This window comes from Arachis ipaensis, chromosome B2 (assembly GCF_059453495.1).
Source record: "Arachis ipaensis isolate K30076 ecotype BB chromosome B2, ASM5945349v1, whole genome shotgun sequence".
In the NCBI taxonomy this organism is placed as follows: Eukaryota; Viridiplantae; Streptophyta; class Magnoliopsida; order Fabales; family Fabaceae; genus Arachis; species Arachis ipaensis.
In genome coordinates, this window is record NC_142437.1 from 85,112,157 (window position 1) to 85,126,341 (window position 14,185).

The 14,185-nt window shown below is 40.3% G+C and overlaps 1 non-coding gene across 1 annotated transcript; it reads right to left on the bottom strand.

Moving 5' to 3' along the window:
* Positions 1-13,676: 13,676 nt before the first annotated feature.
* On the bottom strand, positions 13,677-13,784 carry LOC148574671 (small nucleolar RNA R71). The gene has a single exon (XR_015905859.1). It is a non-coding gene; the product is annotated as a small nucleolar RNA R71 (small nucleolar RNA).
* Positions 13,785-14,185: the final 401 nt, after the last annotated feature.

A 14,185-nucleotide genomic window follows, 5' to 3' on the forward strand; every position in this document is an offset into this window, starting at 1 on the left:
AAACAGTGGTGGTGGGGTCTATGATGGGTCATGAACGTCTTACATACTGAATTGTAAGTGATGTATGTGGTTAAGTAAGCAAGAATTAAGGATAACACTGCAGGCCAAAGAAGCAAAGGCATTATGATTGTACAAACAAGTGGTATTGCTGGATACATTGCATAGAAAAATAGGTGGGCACTCCAAACTTAGTGTGACACTTTCTCTTTGAATTGATGCAAGTATCCAGAAAGATTGAAAACAGATTGTTGCAGGGCAACACCAAACTTAGAATGTGATCATATGCCAATTTTATTTGAAAAGGAGCTAAGTAAAAGGAACTGTTGTATTAATAACAAAATCACCAAGAGCCAGAGCTGTCACGAACAGGGGCTTCTTGGTGAGGCATTAACAAAAATTGTTGCAGAGCATAGAAAATAAAGAACAAAAATAATTACATGAACAAGCCAAAACAAAAGAAAATGTCTAATCTAGGTAATCAACCAACCAGTAGTTTGTTAATCACAATTAATCCCCGGCAACGGCGCCATAAACTTGATGCTCACGAAAACTTGTCTCTCAACAAAATTCCCTTCGGCAAGTGTACCGAATTGTCGTCAAGTAATAACTCACAAAAGAGTGAGGTCGAATCCCACAGAGATTAACGGATTAAGCAATCAATGGTTAATTGATTATTCTAGTTAGACGAATCATTAAGGAGTGATGAGCAGCAGAAATTGTAAATGGCATGAAAGTAAAGAAAGCAATAAAGTGCAAAAAAGTAAAATGGCAAGAAAAGTAAATGTAAGAACTAAAAATAAAATGAACATTGGCATCAAGAGATATTGCAATCCTCCGGATCAAGTTCATTTTCATCTCTCCCTCAATCAATGCATTCATTGATCTCCTTGGCAATCTTAAGTGATCGAATTCCAATTTCTTGGTAGTTCAATCTCTCAAATCTTGATCAATAGCCAATTCCTTGGTCAATTGCTCATGAGAAGAGATGAAGTATGGTCACTGATTATACCACATGCTTTCCCAAATCAAGTGTTGGTAGGGTTATAGTTACATACCCATCCAACCCCAATTTGGTCCAACATGAGAAAGCATTTCTAGCATGATCTCTTCATTCCTCTTCCAAGGTTCAGAAGAGATCCAAGTATGAATAGCTTCTTTTCCAAGATAACTACCCAATTGGATGAAGATTGAAAGCTTTCTAGTAAAATCAAGAGAAAAGATAGAAGAAGAATAATAAAAACTAATATTGATCCATCAAATTACAACAGAGCTCCCTAACCCAATGAAAAGAGTTAGTTGATCATTGCTCTACCAAAATAGAAAAGAAAGAAAGTGCAGAAAAGTAAAGATGAAGATTGAAACTAAAATTGAAACTTCAAAATTCATAAATGAAAAGTACAAAGAAAATGAAACTACTCCTAAGGAAGAAAAGAAAAGAAAAGGAAGAAAAGTGTAGGAGGGGAGGGGTCCGAAGACCCACTCCCCTTGGAGTGTGCCAATTCACAGAAGTTCGAATTGGTCTTCACTCTCTCCCCCTTCCTTCAATTTCTGAATGATTTCACAATAAAAACTAATGCCTTTATATAGGCTCTCCTAAATTACAAAATGAAATTAAAAGCAAATTACAATGAAATGAAAATTTCTATTCTAGATGCTTCTTGTGGCCTTGATTGGTTGACACTTGTGGGCTTGCTTGCTTGAGCTTTGAAGTGGACTTGAGAGAGAAGTGAATCAAATTAAGGTCCAAGATGACTTGGCGTTGTTGCTGCCGTTAGCCATACTAACGCTACAAGTGTGACGTTAGTGTTAAAGTTAGTGTGGCTAACGTCACACTTGCTATCCAGTTGGTGTTTTGGGGCTTAAAATATGCCTCTGGTTTGTGCTCCAGTTTCATGCCCACTATAGAGTATTATATATCATTGTAAAGCTCTGAATGTTAGCTTTCTAACGCAGCTGGAATCACCTCAATTGGACCTCTGTAACTCAAGTTATGCTCCTTTGAAGGGGACAGGGTTGCTGGCATAGTGGCTGGCGTTATTGGCAAACGTGAGTGCCAATAACGTCCGCGATCAGGGGCTGAAAATTGCCAGTTTCTGAAGCTCAACTTAATGTCCACCCCATACAATTATATATTGTTGGAAAGCCCTGGATGTCTACTTTCCAACACTTTTGGAAGCGCATCATTTGGAGCTCTACAACTCGAGTTATACTTCTTGGAAGGTGAAGAGGTCAGCTGGCCTTACTACAGGTTGATACCATGTTCATCTTTGCACTTTCGAGGCAGGTTTTCTCCCTCAAATTTAGTGTCCACCATGTAGTGCCATATATGCCTAGAAAGCTCTGGAATCCTACTTTCCAATGCCACTAGAATCAGCTCATTTGGAGCTTTGTGGCTCAAGTTATTCTTGTTTGAAGAAGGCATGGTCAGGCTGCCGGGTGAGATTTTTGCCTACGTTAATGTCCACGTTAACAACACTAACGTGGCCATTAACGTGGGTCTTCCTTTGCTTCGCCAACGTTAGTGGCACTCACCTTTTCCACTAACGTTGGCGTTTCCCTTTCCTTCCACGTTAGTCCCCACATTAATGTAACTAACGTGGAAGCTAACGTGAGTCTTCTAGCCTTCGCAAACGTTAGTGGCACTCACCTTTACCACTAACGTTGGCGTTTCCCTTTCCTTCTTCAAAGTTAATACCATTAACTTTCTCACTAACGTTGGGGCTTCTCTTTTCTTCCACGTTAGTGCCCACGTTAGTGAAGCTAATGGGGTTGCTAACGTGGGTCTTCTTCCCTTTTGCTAACGTTAGTGGCATTAACGTTCTCACTAGCTTTCCAAGCTTTCCTTCCTTCCACTTTAATGGCCACGTTAGTGGCGCTAACGTAGCCACTAACGTGGCTCTTCTCTGCTTCTTTTGGTCTGAAATCAAGCAAACAAAGTGTATCAAAGTAACATACAAGATAAACTTTACTATACTAAGTGTGCTAATAATGCTAAAAGTCATACTTTCACTTAGTGTGATCTATTTCATCATATTTACCATGTATATTAACTAAAATTCACCTATGCTTGGGATTTTGTTTCATGCCGAGATTTTTCATCCTTTTGCTCCTTTATCAGTAGAAATTGTATGAAAGTTGAATTAAAATCTACTGAAAAAGCATAGAAAAACAGACCATGATGCCCTGGCATCAGATCACTAAGTCATTAATTCAATCAGTTGATTATAGACTGAGCTGGTTAATCCAGTCATAATTATATAATTATATAAACTTTTATTTTATTTTTTTTTTCATAATCAATACCTTTTTTCTTTAGTTTTATTTTGTATTCAATTAATTATTATTTTTAAATATCATTTTTTTTATTTTATATTCAAAATCCTGACCATAGATACTTTTAGGTCATCTTCTAAAACCATGATCATAGACCATTTTAAGTGACTCTTCAAAACTGTAACCATCGACCCTTTAGGTCACCCTCCAAAACCGTGACCATGGACCCCTTTTAGGCCGCCTTTTTATAAAATCGTGACCATAGATCCTTTTAGGTCACTCTTCAAAACCTCGACTATAGACCTATCCATGAGCATAGACACCTTTAGGTCACTCCTCAAAATCCTGGCCAGAGACCCCTTTTAGGTCACCTTTTTGAAAAATTATGACCATAGATCCTTTTAGGTTAATATGCAAAATCGTGACCATAGATACCTTTAGGTCATCCTCAAAAATTGTGACCATAGGCTCTTTTATGTCACTCCTCAAAACCATGACCATAGACCCTTTAGGTCACCCTAAACCATAAACCCTTTTAGGTCACCCACAAAAATCGTGACCATAGACCTTTTTAGGTCACCCACAAAAATCGTGATGATAGATCCTGTTAAGTCACTCCTCAAAATCGTTACCATAAACCTCTTTAGGTTGCCCCCCAAAACCGTGACCACAAACCCTTTTTAAGTCGCTCTTTTGTAGAATTATGACCATTTACCTTTTTAGGTCATTCTATAAAATTGTGATCATAAACACTTTTAAGGCACCCTTTAAAATTATGATCATAGATCCCTTTTAGGTTACCTTTTTATAAAATTGTGACCATAGACCCTTTTAGATAACATTTTTTAAAAAAAGCATGCCCTTTTAAGCTACTTCTCAAAACCATGACCATGAACTTCTTTAAGTCTTCTAAAAAATTATGACCATAAATCTTTTTAGATCACCTGTTTTTAAAAAATCGTGATTATAGACTCTTTTAGGCCCTAAAACCGTAATTGTAGATATCTTTAGACCATCTCCCAAAATCATTACCATAAGTCCTTTTACTATGGCCTTTTAATCTCAGGGCATCAAAAGAATTTCTAAACAAAAAGTTCGAATTTGTCTTGTTATCCATCAAAATTCTTTTGAAATCTTTCAGGGTAAAATGTACAATAGGAATGGTTTCATAATGCATTAATCCAGCTATAGAGACTTTCACGTCCTTTTTAAGAGAACTTCAAGATTTTCCTTGCCCATGCTTTTCGATCATGACATAACCACTATCAGGAGTGGATCAGTTACAAAATATCAAAAGGTTGTTGGGTACGATGAGTCCTCGCTTCCCGATTTGGCCTTACATGTTACATGAATTCACCAAACTTGCCATCCCATACAACCTATTCCAAAGCATCCTTTTATGTCATAGCAGTGCTCTATTTTATGATAATTGCAAAAATAAGACTTATTCAACATTGGCTTCGGTTCTCCTTATGGTAAAGTAAGTAAAGAAATTAGTAGAAATTAAATGTCAAGAAAATGATATATAAAGCAAGGATATAAAGAGTTAAAGAGCACGCCATCCACACGTCATAGTGCACGTTTAGGGGTGGCAAACGTGCCTAAATCTATCGGGTCGGCTTGCATAACTCGCCAAAAAAATGGGTCGGGCTGAAAAATTGGGACCGCCAAAGAGTAAAAGCCCGCCTAAATCGCACTACGGACTTTGGCGGGGCGGGGCAAGTTTCTCCGCCGGGTTTAGTTTTTTTTTTTTCAAAGGGTATTTTTGCAATTTTTTGGCCAAAATCTAACTTTTTCCAACCCAACTTACAAGAGTATGATGACGAAAATTGAGTGTTTTGGATTATATTTATGTTGCTTTGGAGACAATATTTATAATTATATTTTGGATTATGTTTATTTTGTTTTGGAGACAATATTTATAATTACAAAGACTTTAATGTTTGTGAATATAAAAAATATAATTTTTTTATCTTTTTAGAAATTATAAATTTATTAATATGTTTGTGAAAATATATATTATTTAATAGTTAATAACACAAAAAAAAGAGAAATTTTGGCAGATTTAGCCCACCAGCCCGTAATTAAGCGGGATGGGGTAAGATTTTAGAACCGCCTCACTAGGTGGAGCGGAACAGACCAGCCTGCCAAAGGGTGGACTTCTAACAGGACGGGATCGGGCGAGCTTTTCCACTTACCACCTCTATACACGTCCTATTTTAGTTGATCTGTGAAGTTCTCTATTTTGTTGGTCCAGCGTGCCACGCCAGTAGCACACCCACCTTTATTTCTTTCTTTTTATATTTCTTGCCGTTTCTTTTTTTGAAATTTCATGCAAACTAAGTATTTAAAGTAATATTCTCTTAAATTCATAAAATTGTCATTAATATCACGCTATTTAATTAAGAACTTACTTATTTCTAATAAATATTAATTAAGAATTGAAGCAAATGATGTTAATCATCAAACATCGTCGCATAAGGATAGTAGTTTCGTATACGTATTGTTTCAAGTTCAATTAAGTGCTTCTAAAATTAGGAATTTCAAATTTTACCTTTTATATATATATGTGTGATAACAGCAGTTTCAATTCGTCCTAATTATCAAAATCGCCACAAAAATATAAATTAATTATAATAACAATAAAAAATATTGTAATACCTAAATATTATAACAATTTTTTAAAATTGTCATAATATAAATACTATTTTAAATTTTTGTTTTGATAGTGAATGATAAATATATACTTTTTGTTCGGTAGGTCGGGTACCGGACGTTTCGGGTTGGTATCCTGATTGATGGAGGGGATCTTGCCTGATCCTGAGTTACCGGATTGGGGTAGACTACGTCCCAAGCACTTCGTGTGAAAAGGGGGGTGTCACCTGCAAAGACACTCCGACGCTCTAGTCAGCAAAGTGTGCAGGCGAAAAAAGGGGCGATTGGTATGTGACGTACCTTGGGGGAAGGGTAGGACCTTCCCCATATATACCATGTCAGAGGTGGGCCTGCAAGGACAGGCCCACCTTCCTCGATGCTTCCCTCGCACAGCTGTAGCAAAGCTGTCAGAGACGCGTGTTCGAGTCGGCTACTGATCGTCTCACTCCTGACCGTCCGGGTCGGGTGGCGTTCGGGTCGGGCTGACCCGTAAACGATTTGGGCCAGACCGTAACAATGCTCCCAACGCGCCAGCAATAATCATGAGGGTTGTTGGTGGCGTGTTATCTCTTCTTCCGTGTGTTGTCGCCAGGTCGACCGCTCGTGGGGGGGACGTGCCTTCTGCGCGCGTGTCTGTTCGTTGCTGAGGTGACCGTTTGTCGTCTCGTTCCTCGTGCCGAGCATTAAATGCTCATAATGGGTTGGAAAATCCTGTTCGCAAAGACCGTTTTGCCCCTCGTCCTTTCGCGCTTTGTGTAGCAGTTTTAAACAATTTGCATTTGTTTTCCTCTCCCACTCTTGCTTCTCCTATCTTCATCTTCTTCACTCCCAAATATCCCAAAGCGTCGTTCTTGCATCCTTGTGCATCTCTTTTTCTTCCAAGTTTTCGCAACCAATCCAGGTAAACATCGATCCCTTCTCTTTTCTGCTTCAAGGTTCTCTTATCCTTATTATTGGTTCTTCTGCGCGTTTGCTGTTTGTGCTTGCTGCTTGTTCTTGCTGCTTGTTTGATTTGTATGCTAGATGGTCTTATCGTTAAATAGGTGCGTTAGGGGGTTACCATTCCAGGGCGTTTACTTTCTTGACTTGGATTGTGCCTTAGCCATACTTTATTTTAGTTGTTGGATAGGCTGAATATAGTTTCTGGGTTTTTCTGAGCTCCCGGCCTATTAGATTAACCGAGTGGCAACCCCACTGTAGGTATGCCTTGTGTCGTCTCACGAACTTCTACCTCCGCCGCGAGCTACGATCCATATGCTTGGGTTGTTTCCAACTTAAAGGACTCCCCAAACCAGATGGGCGAGGAGGAGTTAACGGAGTTTCGACAAGGTGAGTACTTGTGCGGAGGGACAGACGAGGAGGCTAATTACGAAGTCTTCGTCCCTGCCCCCAGCGAACGGCTATATGAAATTAATTTCCACTCCCCCCGGGTTGCCGATTGGATCTGGTTTTACAAAGCCATGTTCACCCAGGTGGGAGTTCGCATCCCATTTTCTGCTTTTCAAATGGCACTCCTTAACCGAATATCTGTGGCGCTGTTCGCATCCCATTGTTATCTCTTTTATTTAGTTTTTCCGGCTTCACGACTAACATGTTTGCTTGTCCGTTGCAGTTGAGATGTTGGCTTCGGTGACGGGGCTTGAGGTTTTGTTTAAGACCTTCCTGGAGGAGAGTGATGAGGAGAAAGCCGATGAGAAGGTTGACGGGAAGCCGGAGAATCCTCCTGAGGAGAAAAAAGATCAGTCGGTGCCTTCACCTCGTGACACCGAGATGTCTGACAAAAACTTTGCCGGGGCGCATGCTTCCCCTATTCCCGAGGAGACGGCCGGCATCGGGCATTCATCCTCCTTCTGACAAGAGGATCCCAACTTGAAGCTTATCCCCACTCCTAAAAGGCAGAGAGCATCATCCAGCCCTAAGGGAGCTCTTACTGTGATGGAGAGAAACTTCGATGCTGGGACTTTCATCGACTCCCAACTGATCCCCGGCATGGAGGATCACTTCCTCGATACCGAACTGGCAGGGCAGGCGAGGTGGATGTACCGTACGCTTCTCCGCGGAGCTGTAATAGCTCGGAAGGTCAAGTTCGAGTTGTCGAGGATGCAGTCACTACGAAGAAAGCTTGAATCTGCTGCCAAGGCCAACAATGAATTCAAAGCTCAAGTTGAACTGCTTCAAGAGCAGCTGTCCGAGTCGGGAAAGAAGCTTAAGGCTGCTGAGGAGAAAGCTACGTCTGCCGAGGAGAAGCTGAACGCCTCCGATGAAACCGTGTCCCGTTTGACCAAGCGGGAGATGACTCTGGAAAGCCAACTTAACGCCGCGCAAGGTCGGGTGGTGGCTTTGGAGGAAGAACGTGACGTGGCTGCCTCGTCGGCGAGGGCCGCTCGAGCTGAGGTTGAGGAGCTGAAGAAGAAACATAAGGAGACTAGAGAGCAGGGAAAGGACGCGATCTTTAACACTGAGGAGGCACTTAAGGCCCAGGTGAAGATCGTGGCTCCTGACTTCGACACGTCGGCAATTGGGGTTTTCAAAACGATCAAGGATGGCAAGATTGTTGATATGCCCAGGAAATGAGCCCTTAAAACTTATGTTTTAGGTGGATTTGTGTTTTTGTTGTAGAACTTGTCGAACTTGTGAAATTTACTTTGTTACACTTTAAGGGTCGCTTTGGTTGGCTTGCGATTATCGTCTTTTTTGCTTATCTGGTAGCGTTTTCATTTTGTTTCGTTACCGTTTTGTCGGCATGAGCTTCCCGCTCATGTTTATTTACCGTTGTGTTGGTAACTCGGCGAAGTCAGGTCGTGAACTTTTGCTATCGTTGTAGCTGTTTGTTATGGCTTCAGTTTAGGTGGCTCCCGGGGTGATCAGTCCCGGGGTGCCGTATTGTGGTTCCGTTTAATGCATCGTGGAACTTATTATCGTGTGACGTGTAAGTAGGAAAAAGAATAAAATAAAAATTGGTAGAAATGACAAGTAAAGATTAGTCGGTAATTAAACAAGTTTGTTACCATGGCAAATACAAAGGTAAGTGATCAAGTTCGCTAGATCGCCTGGCCGGCATGCTTGAGCTAGGGGTAAAACCTTCTCAGGTTACCCGCATTCCAGGTTCTCGGGACCTCCCTTCCATCGAGCTTCTCTAATTTGTAGGCACCCTTGCCAATTACTTCTTTGACCCTGTAGGGGCCTTCCCAGTTTACCTTCTCCCTGGGTCGGTAGGCCAATGTCATTGCGCCGTAGGACGAGGTCGTTTTGCTCGAAATCTCTCTTGAGCACTTTGGTGTTGTAGCGCAGGGCCATTCTTTGCTTTAGTGCTACTTCTGACAGGTGGGCCTTCTCCCTGGTCTCATCTACTAGGTCCTTCTCTACAACTTCTTCCACCCCCTTGAGAAGTAACCGTGGGCTCGGCTCGCCGATCTCTACGGGTATTATTGCGTCTACTCCGTACGTCAGGCGGAAGGGGGTTTCTCCCGTGGTGGACTGCTCGGTTGTACGGTAGGACCAGAGGACCGAGGCGAGCTCTCAGCCCATGCCCCTTTCTTGTTGTCTAGCCGCTTCTTGAGGCCCAGCAAGATGACCTTATTTGCGGACTCGACTTGTCCGTTTGTCTGGGGGTGCTCTACCGAGGAGAATTTCTGTTTGATGCCCAAGCCGGTGAGGAACTCTACAAACTTCTTATCGGTGAATTGCATCCCGTTGTCTGAGATGACGACCTCCGGGATACCGAACCGAGTTATCACCTGCCTCCACATGAACTTTCTACAATTGGACAAGGAGATGGTGGCCAGTGGCTCGGCCTCTATCCATTTGGTGTAATAGTTGACGACGACTATGAGATATTTGACTTGTCCTGGGCCAACCGGGAAAGGCCCCAAGAGGTCGACTCCTCACTGTGCGAAGGGTCGGGAGGACGTCATCAGGCTCAATTCGGTGGCCAGTGCTCTATGGAAGTTAGCGTTCTCTTGGCACTTAACGCATTTTTTCACGAACTCCTTGGAGTCTTCCATCATTGACGGCCAGTAATATCCAGCTCGGATGAGCTTCCTCGCTAGGGCTTTGCCCCCGATGTGGTGACCACAGCACCCCTCGTGGAATTCTCTGAGCATGTAGTCCGTCTGGTCGGGGTGTAGGCACTTGATGAGCGGATAATTTATACGCTTTTTGGCATTGTTTTTAGTATGTTTTAGTTAGTTTTTATTATGTTTTTATTAGTTTTTATTTAAAAATCACATTTCTGGACTTTACTATGAGTTTGTGTATTTTTCTGTGATTTCAGGTATTTTCTGGCTGAAATTGAGGGACCTGAGCAAAAATCTGATTCAGAGGCTGAAAAAGGACTGCAGATGTTGTTGGATTCTGACCTCTCTGCACTCGAAGTGGATTTTTTGGAGCTACAGAAGTCCAATTGGCACGCTCTCAATTGCGTTGAAAAGTAGACATCCTGGGATTTCCAATAATATATAATAGTCCATACTTTGCCTAAGATTTGATGGCCCAAACCGGCGTTCCAAGTCAGCTTAAGAATTCTGGCATCAAAACGCCAGAACTGGCATAAAAGCTGGAGTTAAACGCCCAAACTGGCACAAAAACTGGCGTTTAACTCCAAGAAAAGTCTCTACACATGGAAGCTTCAATGCTCAGCCCAAGCACACACCAAGTGAGCCCGGAAGAAGATTTCTGCATTAATTACTTATTTCTGTCAACCCTAGGCTACTAGTTCTCTATAAATAGGACCTTTTACTATTGTATTTTCATCTTGGTTCTTCAGGTTCCCTCTCTGGGGCCGAAGCCAATGACCACCATTATCACTTTTGTATTTTCAACGGTAGAGTTTCTACACACCATAGATTAAGGTGTGGAGCTCTGCTGTTCTTCATGAATTAATGCAAAGTACTACTGTTCTTCTATTCAATTCACACCTACTTCTTCTCTAAGATATTCATTCGCACACAAGAACATGATGAATGTGATGATTATGTGACACTCATCACCATTCTCACCTATTAACGCGTGCCTGACAACCACTTCCGTTCTACATGCAAACAAGCTTGAATGTGTATCTCTTGGGTTGCTAATCTAAGATTAGAACCTTCGTGGTATAGGCTAGAATTATTGGCGGCCATTCCTGAGATCCAGAACGTCTAAACCTTGTCTCTGGTATTCTGAGTAGAATCTGGGAGGGGATGACTGTGACGAGCTTCAAACTCGCGAGTGTTGGGCGTGTGACAGACGCAAAAGGATCAATGGATCCTATTCCAACATGATCGATAACCGACAGATGATTAGCCGTGCGGTGACAGCGTGCATAGAACATTTTCACTGAGAGGACGGGAAGTAGCCATTGACAATGGTGATGCCCAACATAAAGCTTGCCATGGAAGGGAGTATGAATGATTGGAAGAAGGCAATGGGAAAGCATCTTCATACGCTTATCTGAAATTCTCACCAATGAATTACATAAGTATCTCTATCTTTATTTTATGTTTTATTCATCTTTTAATTATCAATCCTCCATAACCATTTGAATCTGCCTGACTGAGATTTACAAGATGACCATAGATTGCTTCAAGCCAACAGTCTCCGTGGGATCGACCTTTACTCACGTAAGGTATTACTTGGACGACCCAGTGCACTTGCTGGTTAGTTGTGCGGAATTGTGACAAAGTGTGATTCACGTTTGAGAGCTCCAAGTCTTTGGCGCCATTGTTGATGATCACAATTTCGTGCACCAAGTTTTTGGCGCCGTTGCCGGGGATTGTTAGAGTTTGGACAACTGACGGTTCATCTTGTTGCTTAGATTAGGTACTTTTCTTTTTATTTTTCAGAATTTTTAAGAATGAATTCTAGAGTTTCAAGGTGATGTTCTTATCATCACAAAAGCTGATTGATTCTCATCAATTTAGCTGCTGAAGCTTGGCTAACCATGTCTAATCTTTTTAGACTGAAGCTTTAGACTAACATTGCATGATTCCTGGAATTCTTATTAAAAGTTTTGAATCTCTTTATTCTATTTTCCATATAATTTTCAAAAAATCACAAAAAATTTATAAAATCATAAAATCAAAAATATTTTTATGTCTCTTGTTTGAGTCTAGTGTCTAATTTTTAAGTTTATTGTCAATTGCATGTCTTTCTTCTTCTTGCATTTTTTCGAATATATGTAATATGTTCTTCATTGATCTTCAAGTTTTTCTTGATGATTTCAGTGCTCTGATCTTTAATTTCTATTATTTTGTGTCTTTTGTTATTTCTATTACAGTCCTTAGTATACAAACTTCTAAGTTTGGTGTCTTGCATGCATTGTTTATTTGATCTTAGCTGCATTTTTTTATTGTTTCTCATCATTAAAAATTCAAAAATATTTTCAAAATTGTGTCTTTTCAAGTCAATAATATAGAGAATTGAAGATTCAGAACATTCAGTAGAGGAATTAAACAGAAAAAGCTAGGTGTTCAAAACGCCCAGTGAAGAAGGAAAACTGGCGTTTAAACGCCAGCCAGGATACCTGGTTGGGCATTTAACACCCAAAAAGGTAGCATTTTGGGCGTTAAACGCCAGAATGGATACCATTCTGGGTGTTTAACGCCAGGAGGACACTAGAGGGAAGATTTTGTTTTTAATTCAAATTTTTTTCAAATCTTCATAATTTTTCAAAATCAATTTCTTGTCAATTTTGTTTATTTATTACTATTTTCGAAAATCCTTGCTACAATTAATAATTTACTTCAAAATTTTAGAATCATAACTTTTAATTTCTTTTTAGTCAAGTAATCAACTTTAATTTTAAAACTTTCTTTTTTAATTTGATTTTCAATCATATATTCTCAATCATATATTTTCAATCACATCTTTTTCAAAATTAATTTTCAATCATATCTTTTTAATTTCTAATTTTAAAATCTTTTTCAAAATCACTTAATTTCTTTCCCAATCTTAATTTTCGAAAATCTCAATCAAATTTTCAAATTTCTTTTTATTATTTTAAAAATCTTTTACTTTAATTTCAAAACTTCTTCCCCTCTTCTCACATCCTTCTATTTAAGGGACTAACACTCCTCCTCAAGGTGCAATTCGAACTCTATCCTTCTTGATAAGTTCGAATTCTCTTCTATCTACCTTCTCCTTCTATTCTTCTTTTCCTCTGACACCTCAAGAAATCTCTATACTGTAACATAGAGGATTCCATACTTTTTTATTCTCTTCTCTTTCATATGAGCAAGAGCAAAGACAAAGGCATCCTTGTTAAAGCTGATCCTGAACCTGAAAGGACCTTGAAGAGAAAGCTAAGAGAAGCTAAAGCACAACTCTATCTAGAGGGCCTAACAGAGCTCTTCAAGGAGGAAGAAGCCATGGCAGCCAAAAACAACAATGCCAACAATGCAAGGAAGGTGCTTGGTGACTTTACTGCACCTACTCCCGACTTCTATGGGAGAAGCATCTCAATCCCTGCCATTGGAGCAAACAATTTTGAGTTTAAGCCTCAATTAGTTTCTCTAATGCAACAGAATTGCAAGTTTCATGGACTTCCATTGGAAGATCCTCATCAGTTCTTAGCTGAATTCTTGCAAATCTGTGACACTGTCAAGACCAATGGGGTTGACCCTGAAGTCTACAGACTTATGCTCTTCCCTTTTGCTGTAAGAGACAGAGCTAGGACATGGTTGAACTCACAACCTAGAGAAAGCCTGAACTCTTGGGAAAAGCTAGTCAATGCCTTCTTGGCAAAGTTCTTTCCACCTCAAAAATTGAGCAAGCTTAGAGTGGAAGTCCAAACCTTCAGACAGAAGGAAGGTGAATCCCTCTATGAAGCTTGGGAAAGATACAAGTAATTGATCAGAAGGTGTCCTTCTGACATGCTTTCAGAATGGAGCATCATAGGTATCTTCTATGATGGTCTATCTGAACTGTCCAAAATGTCATTGGACAGCTCTGCTGGAGGATCTCTTCATCTGAAGAAGACGCCAGCAGAAGCTCAGGAACTCATTGAAATGGTTGCAAATAACCAATTCATGTACACTTCTGAAAGGAATCCTGTGAATAATGGAACAAATCAGAAGAAAGGAGTTCTTGAGATTGATACTCTGAATGCCATACTGGCTCAGAACAAAATATTGACTCAATGATAAACCACTATTTTATGGTTTATAATGTGTTTAATTGTGTGGTTTTATCATGATCTTTACCCACTTATTCATATAATTAGCATGCATTTATATTTCCCTCCTAAAATTATTACATGATTGAAAACTTGCTTCCTAAA